Genomic DNA, 18,241 nt, shown 5'->3' with positions numbered 1-18,241 from the left:
GCTCAGATCCTGCGTTGCTGTGGCTCTGGTGTAGGCCAGTGGCTACAGCTCCGATTGGACCCCTAGTCTGGGAATCTCCACATGCCACGGGAGCGGCCCACGAAATCACAAAAAGACAAAAAATAAATTAAAAAGCCACAGTGGAAACACTAAAAACATCAGTATGCAGAAGAGGATTAAGGGGAGGAAGGTTTGGGCTGGTGTTATTCTCATCAGTGTATCTCCATGGACATTATCTGGGCTTATTAGACAAAAAAAAAAAAATACTTGTAATTCAACTCTCAAATTACTAAATGCTATGCGTTTTATTCCTAGTATATATGTGAATTTTGTTTCTCATGGTTGTGGCTTCAAAGACAAGAGGAGCCCTTCCACACTAGGTGAGGAATATTTCTGTCTAATACTCCATGGAAGTTTAAGGATCCTGTCATAAATGGAGATGGTATGTACGATTGATTTAAAATCACCATTTTTAGTGTTTTGGAAATCATTCTTTGGGATTATATAACATCACTCCACAACTGAAATATCTGTTCCAACTGCTTTTTCATGTTAAAAAGATGTCAGTTTGTACAAAATCTGATATATCTTCATAAAAGAAGTAGAACTCATGCATCTCTGTTGACATGTTTGAAATAAAGATGTTGTCACAGTTATTCAAGAAAAATAGAGTTAACTCTTTGCTTAATAGTTATAAAACTAATGTGTATCCGTGTTCACTAAAGAATTAGCCTCTGTTGTGTAAACCCTAGAAATCAAAAGCCTCAGAGCAATGTATTCGAGGGACAAGAATGCTTCTGATTTCTGATATTTTGTAATTTGATCTAGGATCATACAGTGCATTGTGAAAAGTTTCATGTGCATTATTAGTGAAATCAGTATATTTTATTTAATGAAACTGAATGGTTTTTTTAACATGGTAAATTGATGACTAATTAATGAAGTATTATCACACCACTGGGATGAAACCATCCCACATTATTTAAGGTTTTAGGTGACAGATGGTAACAATAACCTATTTGATTAAAAACTAGGATGACATCTGTAATTAACTCCTTTTCCCACTGGCCTCAAAACTCAAATATTTTTTTTGTGTGTTTCATAAGTTGTATATGGTATTTGACTTTTTTAAGGACTGGCATGTCATGATGGTTATAATAAGGATTATCATCAGTAGGATTGTTGAAAACTTACCTAAACTGTGTCCTGATATTGCTTCATCAGCAGTCATTTGGTGTACCTGGGCAGCCTGTGGGTAATGTGAACTGACACACCAGCCATTCCTGTGAGCATATGCACTAGAAAAAAGCTGCAAACTCAGAAGCAAATGCAAGTTCTTGCTCTGTCTCCCCAGCAGCCCTTGTGATCCACAGTCTTCCAGACAAATTCTGGTTCCTCCTTTCATGGGTGCCTTCAATAAGACTCCTCAGAGTATGAAAATCCTACTCATCTGGGTTTTCATTCAACAATATGCACTTGTACCAGGAAGCCCCCCACATTTCAATCATTGTCCCTGATAAATGCATGCACCAAATTACTGCCGCTACCTCTCCCTGCATCTTGCTTTGGGCTTCAGACATGGACCAGCTATTGAATATTTTAGGAAATGTGACTCCTAAACTCATCTTCTTTGAGTTCCTTTTCTGTTGTTGAACCTGTACTCCCCACGCATTTGTGGGTGTTCAATTTAAAGATGTTAATTTGGCAAAGTCACAAGAACAATGAACATCCAGACTTTGGAATTCTGAGACAATATTTCTATTTGACCCATCTTATTTTCATGGTTTTGTATACAGGGAATGCCATATGGAGATATATGGAGATAGAAGTAAGAAGACTACAAAGGAAGAGGGTGTGTGTACACATTTTAGAAAGAATGTAGACATATTGGATCACAATTTTGTCTACATTAAATTGAATAGATTATTTTCACATCTCTTGAGACCTGGTGGGAGATGCTTCCCATGTAGATCCTGTCTTTTTTGCTTGCCTATTCATCATGGAAATGATTTTTTTATTTGTTAAAATTCATGAACCATTTCATTTAGGATGTGCGCAGGCATTTGCAGAATGGTTTTCATTAAATGTAATGATATACAGAAATTACTTTGAAGATGAGAGTAATCCCTTTGTGAGTGTATTATGTAGATTTTCAATGAATTCTGCCTTGTATTACTGCCTTCTTGATTTGAGAGGAAGAGTAGGAAAACTTTGCTTCACTTATTGTTTCTTCCTTTTCTTTTTTTAAAACTTGATGTTTTATAGAAGTAGACATACAATGTGGTCATAATTCTTGTACAACAGGGACTCATGTATACATATACATATGTCTACTCTTTTTCAGATTATTTCTCAGATAGGTTATCACAGAATATTGAGAAGAGTTCCCTGTGCTATACAGCAGGTCCCTACAAACCATCCATTCCTATATCAGTCACAAAGCCCACATCCATCCCTCTCTTCCAGCTTTCTCATTGGTAACCCTAAGTTTCTTTAGATTATTGCATTTCTAAGGCTTAGATCAGTGGCAGTTTGATGGAGGGAGAATTTGCCTGAAACCAACATTGTGAAGACATCTTTAAAGTGTCACATGGTGGAGTCAATTTGGGAGGAGAAGCTGCCTTCTGGGAAGTGTATAGACTGGTCAGCAAAGCATGTGCTCTAAGTTTCACAGAAAACTACTGCCAGTTATGTAACTGCAACATTAATTATATCTCCTTTAAATGAATAACCTTCCAGGGAAGCTTGACCCACCAGTGGCAGGGTCCTTTCTTACTTTCTCTTAACATTGTGATAGACTTGTCATGAGTTCTGGGCTCGGGACCAAGGGATCCCCTAGATGGAGGAGAAGATCACCAGTCAGAGGCAGTGAACTTTTCATTTGCAAACAGTTTCTTGTCTAGATGGTCCCCAATTTTTCACAGCCTGTTTTGTCTTTTTACATATCTTGACTGGATTAGCAGGAAAGTGCCTTCAATGGTGCTCATTGCTCTGATGAAATTTGGTTGAAGATTGTGCTGCCATTTAGCATTGATGTAAAGATAGATGGTAATGTGTCCTTTTCTATAGTTAATGTTTTATGTTCACTTATACCATGAAGTAGCTGATGCATATTTATAGAAAAGAGTGTCTATTTGGTATTATGTACACAGGGAATAGGTTGATGTTCACAGTTGATAAAAGGACTGAGAAAACATAAGGTACCTTCTCTTTTTTTACTTCTCTGGAACTTTCTTGATGGGCAGATGTCTGTTCTCTCATAATGCCCATATGGTTGCCACACTGCCGAGCATCAAACCATGTTGCATGCAGCAAAAAGGAGGGTGTGTGAATCTGATAGAATATGGGAGTTATCATTGTTTTAATTTTGCAATTGTAGTTGATATGCAGTGTTCTTTCAATTTCTGCTGTACAGCCAAGTGACCCAGTCCTACACACACACACACACACACACACACACACACACACATATTCTTTTTTTGTAATACTGTCTTCCATCATGTTCTAACCCAAGTGACTGTACAGTTTCCTGTGCTGTACAGTAGGATCCTCTTACCCAACTGTTTGAAATGTAATAGTTGGCATCTACCAACTCCAAACTCCCCATTCAACCTCTTCTGTCCCTCCTTCCCCCTGGCAAACACAAGTCTTTTCTCCATGCCCATGGTCTTTTTCTGTTTTGTAGATAGGATCATGTGTGTGATATTTTAGATTGCAAATAGAAGTTATATCATGTTGTATTTGTCTTTCTCTTTCTGATTTACTTCACTTAGTACGAATCTCTAGTTCCATCCACAATGCTTCAAATGGTATTACATTGTGTATTTATTGCTCAGTAGTATTCCATTGTGTGTGTGTGTGTATGTGTGTGTACCACATCTTCTTAATCCATTCATATGTCAGTGGACATTTGGGTTTTTTCCATGTCTTGGCTTTTGTGACTAGTGTTGTGATGAATATATAGTTGTGTGTATCTTTTTAAATGAATGTTTTCTCTGGATATATGTCCAGGAGTGGGAGGGTTGGGACATTGGGTAGTTCTATAGTTAGTTTTCTAAGGAACCTCCATACATTTTCCATACTGGTTGTACCAATTTACATTCCCACCAACAGTGTAGGAGGACTCCCTTTTCTTCACATCCTCTACAGCATTTGTTTTTTGTTGACATGTTAGTGGCCATTCTAACTATGATGAAGTATCATAACATTGTAGTTTTGATTTGCATTTCTCTAATAATTAGTGATGCTGAGCATTTTTTCCTGTGCCTGCTGGTGATGTGTATGTCCTATTTGGAGAAAGTCATATAGGTCTTTATCCAATTTTTAATTGGGTTTTTTGTTGTTGTGGAGTTTTATGAGTTGCTTGTATATTTTGGAGATAAAACATTTGTCACCAGAATCTCTTGCAAAGGTTTTCTCCTGCTCTGTGGGTTGTCTTTTCCTTTTTTTAGTGGTGTCCTGTGGTGTGCAAAAGCTTTTGAGTTTAATTAGTTTCTCATTGGTTTATTTTTGTTTTTATTGTCATTATTCTAAGAGGTGAATCAAACAAGCTGTTGTGTCAGTATCAATGCAATACCTATCAAATTACCAAGGACATTTTTCACAGAACTCAAACAAAATATCTTAAAGTTTGTTTGGAAGCACAAAAGACCCAGAATAGCCAAAGACATCCTGAAAAAGAAAAATGGAGCTGGAAGTATCAGTTGCCCAGACATCAAACTATACTACAAAGCAACAGACATCAAAACTGTATGGTACTGGCACAAAGACAGAATATACATCAGTGGAGCAAGATAGAAAGCCCTGAATTCAACCCATGCACCTACAGCCAACTAAACTATGACAAAGGAGGCAAGAATATCCATTGGAGAAAGAACAGCTTGTTCAATAAGTGGCTCTGGAAAAACTGGACAGCAACATGGAAAAGAATGAAATAGAACACTCCCTAACACCATACACAAAAATAAACTCCGAATGGGTTAAAGACCTAGATATAAGACCAGACACTATAAAACTCTAAGAGGAAAACATAGGCCAAGCACTCTCTGAGATAAACAGCAGCAACATCTTCTCAGATCCACCTCTCAGAGTATTGACAATAAAAACAAAAATAAATTGGACCTAATCAAACTTTAAAGTATATGCACAGCAAAGGAAACCCTAAACAAAATGAAAAGACAACCCACAGAACGGGAGAAAATCTTTGCAAGTGATTCAACTGAGAAGGGATTTATCTCCAAAATTTATAAACACCTTCTTCAGCTCCATACCAAAAAACAAACAACCCCATCAAAAAAATGGGCAAAAGATCTAAACAGACAGTTCTCCAAAGAAGACATGCAGATGGCCAAAAAACACATGAAAACATGTTCAACATCACTCATTACAAGAGAAATGCAAATCAAAACCACTATGTGGTACCTGCTTACACCAGCCAGAATGGCCATCATCAAAAAGTCTACAAACAATAAGTGCTGGAGAGGGTGTGCAACAAATGGAACTCTAGTACACAGTTGGGATTGTAAATTGCTGTGACCACTGTGGAGATTCCTCAGAAAATGAAAAATAGAACTACCATTTGATCCAGCAATCCCACTCCTGGGCATCTATCCAGATAAAGCCATGACTCACAGGGACACATGTACTCTGATGTTCATTTCAGCACTATTTGCAATAGCCAAGACATGGAAACAACCTAAATGTCCATCGACAGAGGAGTGGATTGAGAAGATGTGGTACATATACACAATGGAATATTATTCAGCCATTAAAATGAATGAAATACCGGCATTTGTAGCAACATGGATGGATCTCGAAATTATCATGCTAAGTGACGTCAGCCATACAATGAGACACCAACATCAAATGCTTTCACTGACATGTGGAAATTGAAAAAAGCACAGATGGAACTTCTTTGCAGAACAGATGCTGACTCACAGACATTGAAAAACTTATGGTCTCCAGAGGAGACATTTTAGGGGTGAGGGGATGTGCATGGGTTATGGGATGAAAATCTTGTAAGATTCAATTGTTACGATCATTATATAACTACAGATGTGATAAATTCATTTGAGTATTAAAAAAAGAACAAATATTGTTAAGAAAAAGCCAACAAAATCCAAGATGTTGTGATTTATGTCAATGAGAACTCTGCCTCTGTTTTCCTCTAGGAGTTTTATAGTTTCTGGCCTTAAATGTATATGTTTAATATTTTGACATTTTTTATATGGTGTTAGAGAATACTCTAATTGCTCCCTGACTGTTGAGCTGGAGAACATGTACTTCTGGTGGTCTCTCTCCTGACCTGGCTGCAGGCAGGGAGGGTCTCTATAGATCAGAAAGTGTACCAATGGGCCTCCCATAGCCTCCTTGGCATGGAAGGAGTGCCACTGGCATGGGCCCTGCAGGGTCACTGGCAGGAGCCTTGGAGCTTGAGCTTTTCTCCAGCCAGGGAGCCTACAGCTCCCACAGGAAAATGTGTTCTGGTGGCCCCTTTGGGACTCCCCAGGCATGGAATGGAATGGGCAGCACTAGTGCAGGCCCCCACAGGACCACTGAGCAGAACCATGGAGCTCGTGCATTTCCCAGTCAGGCACTTTGCAGCTCCTGCAAGGATCGTGCACTGATGGCCCTCTAGGGGTTATTTTGGCATGGAATTTGCACCATCAGAGTAGGAGCCACTGGCAGGAACAGCATAGCTTGTGTCATCCCCCCTCCACCACCAGGTTAGTACTCTTCCTGCTCTTGAGTTCTCTGTAGCCCTAAGGATGAGGCTGCTCCCCATCTGTTGCTAGGCAGCCCCTCCTTCTCTCCAGCACCCCAAATGATGGCACCTAGTCTAATCCTGATGGGGTTGCCTCAGCTTGCACCCTCCAAAGTGGTTCCCCTATACTTAAGTTCCTTCAGGCTGTTTCTGCATGGCCAACCCTCACCTCTCTTTGTGTCTAACCTCTAAGGCCAGAATTTTAGTTCCTGACACTTGCACCGCTGTAGAGTTGCCACTGTACCACTGATGGTTTGTGGATTGTTTCCATTTTAGCTGCTTCACACCAATTGCTGTGTTCTCCTCCAGTACTCTAAAGTTCCTCCTCTGTCCAGGCCATCCTCCTCACTGGTGCTGGAGCCTCCCAGAGCGCAGGAGCTTTTCCTCTTTCCAACTCCCTCCTAGGGGTGACTGTCCTGTCTCCCTCCTCTCCCCTCTCTCTTTTTCTTCTTTCTTTTGTCCTTTATGGTTTCATGAAGGTTTTCTTGCCCTATCCTAATCCTGAGATCTTTGTCAAGTGTTTGGCAAATTTTCTGTGTGAAGAGTTCCATATGTAGGAGTTCCCATTGTGGTGCAGTGGGTAGCAAATCTGACTAGGAACCATGAGGTTGTGAGTTTGGTCCTGGGCCTTACTCAGTGGGTTAAGGATCTTCCGACGTTGCTGTGAGCTGTGGTATAGATTTCAGACGTGGCTCGGATCCCACATCCTGTGGGTCTGGCATAGGCTGGTGGCTACAGCTCAGATTAGGTTCCCAGCCTGTGAACCACCATATGCTATGGGAGCAGCCCTATAAAAGGCAAAAGGACCAAAAAAAAGTGTTCCCCTTTCAGATATATTCTCAATGTATTTCTGGGAATAGGTGAGCCACATGTCCTACTCATCCACCATCCTCCTCCAGACTCTTTTTTTTTTTTTTCCTTTTTTGAACTTTGACTATATTTTGCCACTCCCTTCTGGCCTGCAGCTTTTCTGTAGAGAAATAAGCTGAAAGCCTTATGGGGGTTCCCTTGTAATTAATGCTTTGCTTTTCTCTTGCTGCCTTTAGAAGCCTTTGTTTATCTTTCACTTTTGCTGTTTTAAAAAAGAATATGTCTTGATGCAGGTCTGTTTGGGTTCGTCTTCTTAGGGACACTCTGTGCCTCATGTGCCTGAATATCTGTTTCCTTTCTTATGTTTGGGAAGTTTTTAGCCTTTAAGTACATTTTCAACACACTTTTGACTCTCCTCAACTTCTGCCATCCTTGCTTTGCATGGTTTGACACATTATATATAATCCCCAAGATCACCTGTATTGTTTTCTTTTCTTCCTCCTCTTCCCCCGCCCCCCCTGTTCATTTGGTTCTCTGTCTGCTGCCATGGTTGAGTAATTTCCATTATTCTGTCTCCCAAGTTACTTATTTGTTCCTTCACATTATTCATTCTGCTTTTCGTTGCCTTTAACTCTGCTTTTATCATGGCAATGGAGTTTTCTAATTTTTCTTGGCTCCTCCTTATACTTTCTAATTCCTTTTTTACAGTAATTCTCCTTTCTGTTGCTGGCCTTTCTTAATTGCTTCAGTATTTTCTTTACCTCCTTTTTGAACTGAATGTGTATTAGGTGGTCTCATTGTTTGCTCCTTCAGGGATGTCCTGTTCTTTTAATTGGGATTGCTGCTTCTGCTTCTTCATTTGACTTATTTTCTCTTACACCAGATATGTGGAGATTTTCTTGTCCTTTAGGAAGGCTGATTTCTTCTCTCAGTGTTCAAGAAATGTACTGTGAGAATTGTTCTACACGTAGATTTTTTTTAACATATATTTTTGGGAGAAGGTGGTATCCACCTTCTACACTTCTGCCATCTTCTGCTGATCTCCCTTCCTTTCCTCTTTTGGTCTCATCTCTTGATTTGATGACTACCTTTTATTTAATGTTTGGAATCCTTTATCTTTTTTTGCTTTCTATCTATGATGGATTTTTGCTCTGTGATTACCATGAGGTTGCACTATAGCAGTCTATATACGTATATGAATGTTTATACAAGCTAATCACTTAAATTTCAAATGTCCCACATTTGTACTGTTCTCTCATGGTTACTGTTTTTGATATCATATTTGTGGATGTTTGTATGTTTGCCTTTACCACTGAGAAAATTTCATAATTTTCTATTTCATAATTTTCCTGTTTCTACCTGTGTCCTTTTCCACTTAGAGGAGTTCTTTTACCATTTGCTTTAAAACTAGCTTGGTATGTTCAGTTCCCATGGTGGTGCAGTCATTAACGAATCTGACTAGGAACCATGAGGTTGCAGGTTTGATCCCTGGCTTTGCATGGGTTAAGGACATGGCATTGCCATGAGCTGTGGTGTAGTTTGCAGACATGGCTCAGATCCTGTGTTGCTGTGGCTCTGGTGTAGGCTGGTGGCTACAGCTCCGAATTGACCCCTAGCCCTGGAACTTCTATATGCAATGGGAGCTGCCCTAGAAAATGCAAAAAGATAAAATATAAATAAATAAATAAAAATAATAAACTAAAACTAGTTTGGTGTGTAGATTTCTTGTTTTGTTTATCTGTAAAGTATTTAATTTCTCCATGAAATGTGGATCAGTGCCTAGCTGGGTACTGTATTTCAATTTTAACTTTTTTTCCCTTTCATCAATTTAAATATCTTCTCTCACTCCCTTCTGTTGTGCAAAATGTCTTCTGAAAAATCAGAGGATAGCCTCGTGGGAATTCCTTCGTATTTATTTATTGCTTTTCCTTAGTTATTTTTAACATTTTATCTATCTTTGGTTTTTCTTCTATTTGATTCCTGTGTCTCAGCATGTTCCTCCTTTGGTTAATCCTGTATGGGACTCTGCACTTTCTGGATTTCAGTGACCATTTCCTATCCCATGTTAGGCAAGTTGAGCTACTATCTCTTTAAATAAGCTCTCAGGCCCTTTCCATCATCTCCTTCAGACACCCCTATAATGCAGATGCTCTTATGTTTGACATTGCCCTAGATATCTCTGGGGCTTTCCTCGTTTCCTTTCATTCTTTTTCCTTTATTGTGTTTCATGGCACTGATCTCTACCACTCAGTCTTCCAGATCACTGATGTACTCTTCTGTTTAACTTATTCTGCTATTAATTCCTTGTACTATATTTTTCATTTCAGTTATTATATTCTTCAGCTCTGTTTTTTTGTTTCATTAGGTTTTCTAACTTTTTTGCGAAAAGCTTCTTGTACTTTCATGCTCTGTCCATATGCTCTTTTCCTGAGTTCCTGGATCACCTTTAGAATCTTTACTCTGACTCTTGTGTAGATTGCATATGTCCACTTCACTTAGTTCCTCTGAGGTTTTATCTTGTTCCTTCACCTGGAGTATATTCCTTTGCCATCTTCTTTTGTTTAACCTTCTAATTGTATTTTATGTATGCAGTAGACTTTTTATGTTTCTGACCTTGGAAAAGGTCCTCTGTATGGGATGTTGTCTGTGTGCCAGTAGTACACTCCCCTCTCATCACCAAATGGTCAGGGACCATCCAGTCCCATGATAGGTTCTGCCTGTGCTTATGGACCCAGTCCTGTAGAATGCAGTATATTATCTCACTTCTGATGTCTGTGTATTTGTGGGTGAGGCTGGTCTGGAGGCTTGTGGAAGTTTCCTTGTTTAAGGGGCTATTGCCTGCCCACTGGTGGATGAAGCAGATCTTGGCTCTACATTGTGCAGCACACTTTCTTGGGACATTACTGGAGGTGACTGTGTGCTTGGATTCCACATTGCTGTGTCTTTGGTTTAGGCTGGGATTTACAGTTCTGATCTGACCCCTAGCCTGGGTACCTCCGTATTCTGCAGTGTGTGTGGCCCTGAAACAACCAAAAAAACCAAAACAAACAAACAAACAAAAAAACAAAATCCCCCAAAATCTCAAAACACAGAAGAAAACTTATTTAGAAAAAGGTATCACAGACCTGTGCAAACCACCATGCCATTAGCCATTACACCCCCACTGTCAACCTACTCCATGTTAAAAAGTCAATGCTTAAATTATACTAACAGCTATCAATAAGTACAAAGAAAGCCTGTTTCTCCCCAATCCTCCAAGCTAGTCATTAAGATCTTAAAACTCCAGAATCAGACTTCACAAGTTCAAATACTGGCTGTATCACTTTTAAAAAAAATTTTTACCAGAGTTGATTTACAGTGTTCCATCAATTTCTGCTGTACTGTGAGGTAGCTGTATCACATATAGGCTGTATAACTTTAGATAAGTTGCTCAATGAACCTCTTTTACCTCAGGTTCCTTATGTGTCAATGAGGATAAGACTGTACCTACTTCAGGCCAGTACTATGAAGTATATATAAAGCACTCAGGACAGGGCAGGCACAAAATACACACTTGATAACTGCTGAACAGTACTGTTCCACTTTTAATATTTCAAAGTGTCTAATAAAAACTATACCTGTGATAAGACAGCAGAAGGTTCCTAAAATATTTTTTTACCTTTGTCTGAAGTGATACTAACTCAGCTCAGAAATACCAGTAGTATTCATTCTGGTTAGAGACATATACGCAGTATAGACCCCAAATGTAGGCAGAGAACAGAATCATAGAGTTCTGGGCCCAACAGGGCATCTATCCAGAGAGAAACATGACTTGCAAAGACACATGTTCTCCAGTGATCATTGCAGCACTATATACAATAGCCAAATCATGGAAACAAATGTCCATCGACAGTGGAGTGGATCAAGAAGATGTGGTACATATCCACAATGGAGTATTATTCAGCCATTAAGAAGAACAAAATACCAGCATTTTTAGCAACAGGGATGAACCTAGAAACTATCATGCTGAGTGAAGTCAGCCATACAATGAGACACCAATATCAAATGCTTTCACTAACATGTGAAACTTGAAAAAAGCACAGATTGAACTTTGCAGAACACATGCTGACTCACAGATACTGAAAAAACTTATGGTCTCCAGAGAAGACAGGTTGGGGGTGGGGGTATGTGTTTGTGCTGTGGGATGGTATTCCTGTGAAATTATATTTTTATGATCATTATACAAATACAGATGTGGTTAAAAAATAAAATCTAAAAAAACCCTTTATGTACTGACAACTTTATATACATATATCTCCAGCCTAAACATCATTCCTAAATGCATGTCCAACTGCCTCCTTAAGGTCTCTACATGGTGCATAACTGATATGTGGAGTTTGACACAATTAAACTTGAACTTCTGATTTTCCTCATCCCCCACAACGGATTCCCCTACATACTCTGTTTCATTACTTACTAAGACTGAAAACCGTGGGGTCTTCTGTAACTCTTCTCCTCTCATGCACCACAGACCAATCAGTGGTTCTACATCCTAATCCCATCCCTGTGACCATGACTATGAGCTACCCTCTTGATTTGAGCCACCATCATTTCTTGCCCAGTTGACTGCATCAGACTCCTCATTGATCTCCTGGCTTTTCCTCTTATTCCTTCCAGCTGATTCTCAATACAAGCCAGAGTGATCTTTTGAAAATGTAGATCATATCACTATTCTGTCAAAACTCTGCCACAGCTCTTAATTGCTCTCAACTAAGGCCAGAGTTACTAGCTTTGAATAGGATCTGACCCCAGTCATCTCTCTAACCACATCTGCTATTCTTGCTCTCACTCCCTCTTCCTACACCCTGGCCTCCTTGTTGTTCCCTGGGCATATGAGTCATGGCCCTATCTTAGAGCCTCTGCACTGGCTATTCCCTCTGTATAGACTGCTCTTCCCCCAGAAAGACACATGATTTACTGCTATGTCCAGCACTGCAGGTAAATGGGGAATCCTGGAAGAGGGATGGCACTGAATAACAGAACACATAGTACTACTTACCTTTAGAAACTGGAGACCAGGAGGCATTCTGTTCCACAGAACAAAGGCCCTAGGCTTTAGCCCACCTGATTTTTTTGAAGGATGGTGATGGGATTACCACTAATGGGATCAAGGAAGGTTGCAAGATTGGTGGGTAGGGACAGGCAGGGGCAATAATGAGATTATCACCTTGGTAACTTCAAAGGGGATATCCTTAGGGCATAGTGCAGCTGTTTATAGAATAACATGGTTAATGCAAAAGTCCTTCATCTTGTCTTTGAAGGAGACTCTGTACTTTAGAACTCTGAGTCCATAGATAGTTGCCTTCTGCAGAGTTCTGCTGTTCCGTGGTCTCTAACATCTCCCCCCTTTTTGTTGCATAAGGACGGTCATTGTTAATTTTGATTGGAGGCTGTTCACTCGGTTTCTATGGATCAACCCATGGATTCTGCAGACCATGTCTGCAGCAGGTCTCCAAGGTGAACAGTCACATTCAGGGGGTGGGGTCTGTCCCCATCATCCTGGGAACCTATTATTCCAGCCCTTTTTTAAATATGGGGTAGGGGCAATGGCCTTTTCTTCTGCAGCTACTTCCTGGTGGTTGAGGCCGGGGGGAGTACTGCTGGCTGGACATGGTAGGTTCCTACTATGGAGGATGGGAAGAAAAGGAAAATGAGATTGAACAGAGGTTTGGAATTTAGGTTCCTACTGGTACTGTTGAAGGAGAGTGTAAGTTTTAAATAACGGGGGCTCTTGGTCCTTATACATGTTGTCTCCCTTCTATTATTATAAGAGGAGCCCTTGAAAAGGTAAGGTTGCAGCTGCCAGCTGATGTCGCTCTGAGAACAGCTCGTGGCATCAAGTCTGACAGGGCACATAAACCTTAAGTTTTTAGCAGCGTAGACTTATGTAAAATTACTCCCATAATATGTCCTTGCATTACCTTGGGTATCTGACCCATAGCTGCTCCATTTTGCCTTTTCTCTCTAATGGCCAATGAAGATGAGGGTTTCAGTTTTTCTAGATATGAGAAGATGCAAGAATTGGGGCCCATGAAAATCCTTATCTAAACTCTAACTATCTGAAGGCCTGTTCTGTCAGTGTTCCCAGAGCACAGAGTGTCTCACTCCTGGGTTCCACGCTGAGCTCTGCAAGGGGGTGCTGTGAGTTGGCAGCTGCAATGGCTCATGTTTTACTCCATGGAGAGGCTGATGGCAAGTGTCAGTCTTCAGTTCACAGTGCTTGCCCATGGTCATACATTTGACCATACTTTGGGGAGGCATATCATGACCATTTTGTCATCCCACAGCACTAAGAATGAATATTCCTAGATCTGGCAAAGATTTTGCTGACAGGCAACCCAGTGTGTTATTACTGGATTAGGCCTTATTAACAGTAGTCAAAAGCCTCTGGACCACCTATCTTCCCTGTCTATTTTGGTCCAGGAACATATTCCTTCTTGCTGCATTTTCCCATATCTAGAGATCACTGACCTCTCATGGAAATGTATATCATTGTATCAGAGGCTCAGCTACAAATGCAGCAATGCAAGAAATAGCAATTTTGTGAAAACAGTTAATAAAATATAGATAGCAGTATTAGTAGAGTCATGATCAAAAATTTAAGTTAAGAGTTTTCATCCTGTTAACATTAGATGAAAATGTATTTATGGTCTGGGTAAGAACAGATTTTGTTGTTGTTGTTGGGTTTTTTTTGTCTTTTTTTTTTGTCTTTTTGCTTTTTCTAGGGCTTCTCCCATGGCATATGGAGATTCCTAGGCTGCACGAATTTATATGCCTACCAACAGTGTATGAGTGTTCTCTTTTTCCACCCCTTCTCCTTTATTTATTGTTTGTGGACTTTTGAAGAAAGCCATTCTGACAGATGGGAAGTGATACTACCATTGTGGCATTGATGTGCATTTCTCTGATAGTGATGTTGAGTATCTTTTTGTGTGCTGTTGGCCATCTGTACATCTTCTTTGAAAAAATGTTGGTTTGGGTCTTCTGCCCATTTTTCCATTGGGTTGTTTGTTTTTTCAGCATTGACTTTTATGAGTTGTTTGTATATTTTGGTTATGAACTCCTTGTTGCTTGTGTCATCAGCAGATATTTTCTGGAGCCACTATTATGTATTGGTTGGCACTTTTTCTGTATTTCCATAGATCGAGTATATTGGCTTCATTCTTTTTCCCCCTGGTTTATCTGCCAGATGTCTTGACTGGTGATTTCCATTATTCTCTTTCAGATCCCTTATTGGTTCTGTGCCATTTAGCCTGCTATTCATTGCTTCTAGATTGCTTTTTATTCCAGCAGTTTTTTTTTTTCTTGTCTTTTTGCCATTTCTTGGGCTGCTCTCATGGGATATGGAGGTTCCCAGGCTAGGAGCTTACACCAGAGCCACAGCAACACAGGATCCAAGCCGCATCTGCAACCCACACCAGAGTTCACAGCAATGCTGGATCCTTAATCTGCTGAGCAAGGGCAGGGATAGAATCTGCAACCTCATGGTTCCCAGTTGGATTCGTTAACCACTGTGGCATGATGAGAACTTTCCCAGTTTGTCTGTTTTTGACTCATTCATCTTTCTAGTTTCCAGTGCCTTGTTACACTGACCTGTGTTTCTATCAGTAGTTTTTTCTTAATTAGCATTTTTATTTTAAAATATTAATTATAGTTGATTTACAGTATTCTGTCCATTTCTGCTGTACAGCAAAGTGACACAGTTATACATGTATAAACATTCTTGTTCTCACATGATCCTCCAAAATGTTCTGTCACAGGTGACTAGTGAGATCCTATACAGCAGGACCTCATTGCTTATTCACACTCCAAATCCAATAGTTTGCATCAAAAAACCCTGAACTCCCAGTCCATCCCAATGCCTCCCCCAATCCTTGGGGAATCACAAATCAGTTTTCCATGTCCATGAGTTTGTTCTTTTCTATAGATTGCTTCATATATGCCATATATTAGATTGTAGGTAGAAGTGATATCATATGGTATTGGCCTTTTGGGTTGCTGCAAATGACATTATTTTGTTCTTCTTCTGGCTGAGTAATACTCCATTATGTAAATGTGCCATTACTCTAGGAGGTAGATCAAAAAAAAAAAAAAAAGATATTTCTGCGATTTCCTCCACTGTGTGTTCTTGCCTCCTTTGTTATAAGTACATTGACCAAAAGTATGTGAGTTTAATTCTGCATATTCTATCCTATTCCCTGATGTATACTACATGTTTTGTGCCCATGCCATACTATTTGGATTGCTGTAGCTTTGAAGTATAACTTGAGGTCATGAAGCATGATTCCACCATCTCCATTTTACTTTCTCAGTATGGCTTTGTTTTTTTTTGGGGGGGAGGTTTTTGTGTTACCACACATACTTTTTTTGTGTAGTGATCTAATTTCATTCTTTTACATATGGCTGTCCAGTTATCCCAGCTTCACTTACTGAAAGGGCTGTCTTTTCACCAGTGTATATTCTTGCCCTCCTTTGTCATAGGTTAGTTGATTGAAGGTGTGTGGTCATTTAATTCAGGGCTTTCTATCCTGTTCCAGGGATCTATGAATCTATCTTTGTGCCGGTACCATACAGTTTTGATGACTGTAGCTCTGTAGGATAGTCTGAAGTCCGGGAGCCTGATTCCTTCAGCTCCATTTTTATTTTTCAGGATGGCTTTGGCTATTCTGGGTCTTTTGTGCTTCCAACACACTTTAAAATATTTTGTTCGAGTTCTGTGAAAACTGTCCTTGGTAATTTCATAGGGATTGCATTGACTCTGTAGATTGCCTTGGGCAGTATAGTCATTTTGAAACTATTGACTCTTCCAATCCAAGAGCATGGTATGTCTTTCCATCTGTTTGTGTCATCTTTGACTTCTTTCATCAGTGTTGTATAGTTTTCAGAGTACAGGACTTTTGTCTCTTTAGGTAGGTTTACTGCTAGGTATTTTTTTTTGGATGTGATGGTAAATGGGATTGCTTCCCTAATTTCTCTTTCTGATGTTTGTTAGTATATACAAATGCAGTTGATTTCTGTGTATTAATTTTGTATCCTGTGACATTGCCATTTCGTGGATGAACTTGAATATTTTTCTGGTACAGTCTTTAAGATACTCTATTTATAGGATCACGTCATTTGCAAATAGTGCTAGTTTCTCTTCTTCCTTTCCAATTTGGATTCCTTTTATTTCTTTTTCTTCTCTGACTGCTGTGACTAGGACTTCGAAAACTATGTTGAAGTGTAGTGGAGAGAGTAGACATCCTTGTCTTGTTCCTGATCTGAGCAGGAATTCTTTCAGCTTTTCACCATTGAGAATGATGTTCGCTGTGGGTTTGTCATCTGTGCCCTTCATTAGGTTGAGGTAGGTTCCCTCTCTTCCCACTTGCTGAAGGGTTTTTCTCAGGAATAGGTGTTGGAGTTTGTCAAAGGCTTTTTCAGCATCTAGTGAGAGGATCACACAGTTTTTATTGGATTCTGCTCAATGCTGGTAGAGCTGAGGGAGGTTCCATGAGTAACTGATACTAAAAGTAGTGTAACTGCACAGAAAATACAAGCAAGGACATTTGTCTGTAGTTTTGGGCAGCCGATTGGCTATAGCAAGCTTGGCAAATCTTTAATCCTTCCTCTTCCTACTAGTAGTACAAGATACAAAAATAAAGGATATTTAGGCTGCTGATTGTATCCCCACCTCTCGCATCATCTGTATTAGGATGTAGGATAATGGAGAGCCCTGACTACCATCTTACTAATTAGTCGAATTGGAGAATCTTAACTTTTTCCAGGGGATATTTTCATATTCTCCAATCAGGCCTCTGAAGGAGCCTTACTTATTCGATTCCAGAAAGTCAAATCTCTCATGGCATCCTGTCATCACCAAAATATGGAAGTAAATTAGAAGGGTCTTAGATTTTACCATATTTGAAATTCCAATGTTTTAGCCTTGCAGTTTTGACAATGTTAGGAAAAAATATTTTAGATGCCTTAGTATGTGCCAAAAAAATATTTTCATGACACAAACGGACAGCAATAGTACTGATGTTTTTATCTGTAACTTTGGTACACATGTCCCGTGGAATGATGTAAAGTAGTCCAGTTGGCTGCTGTGTAATCAGTATATAGGGATTAAAGATCAGGAATCTTAAGCTTCGCTCATCCCAAACTCTTCAATTAGGATGAAAGCAATGCTGTCGAACATCTGAGCAGAGCAAGACACTGTCTGTATTTTATTCATCAGGTAATTAATCTGCATTTTGCCCCAACCAGAGACAGCCGGCATCTTCATCAGGGTGTTGTACAAAAGTCACTGAACAGAGGTGCAAGCAGAAGCTGATACAAGATAGGAAAGAAATGAAAGGCCCTTGTGGGATTTTCTCCTAACACATTGCAATCTCCCAGTTACAGTGTGGGAGCACTCAACCCTCTGAGGAAAAAGGCCCAAGGAAGGGTTTTGCATCTGTGGTTCTATGGGATGTGCTAAAGATGTGGAGAGGCACTGAAGAGTTGGTGAGAATGATGATAAGATTTTCAAAATCAGATTCATGGATAAAGTGATGTTTACCTGTGTGAATCAATGAGAGGTAGGAGCAAATTTAAGGAAACCAGATACAATATTTTCTGAATCAATGTAATGTCTTAGAAAGGTTGAAA

This window comes from Phacochoerus africanus, chromosome 10 (genome assembly GCF_016906955.1).
Source record: "Phacochoerus africanus isolate WHEZ1 chromosome 10, ROS_Pafr_v1, whole genome shotgun sequence".
NCBI lineage: Eukaryota > Metazoa > Chordata > Mammalia > Artiodactyla > Suidae > Phacochoerus > Phacochoerus africanus.
The sequence above is the reverse complement of the archived record's forward strand: the minus strand, read 5'-3'. Positions refer to the sequence as shown.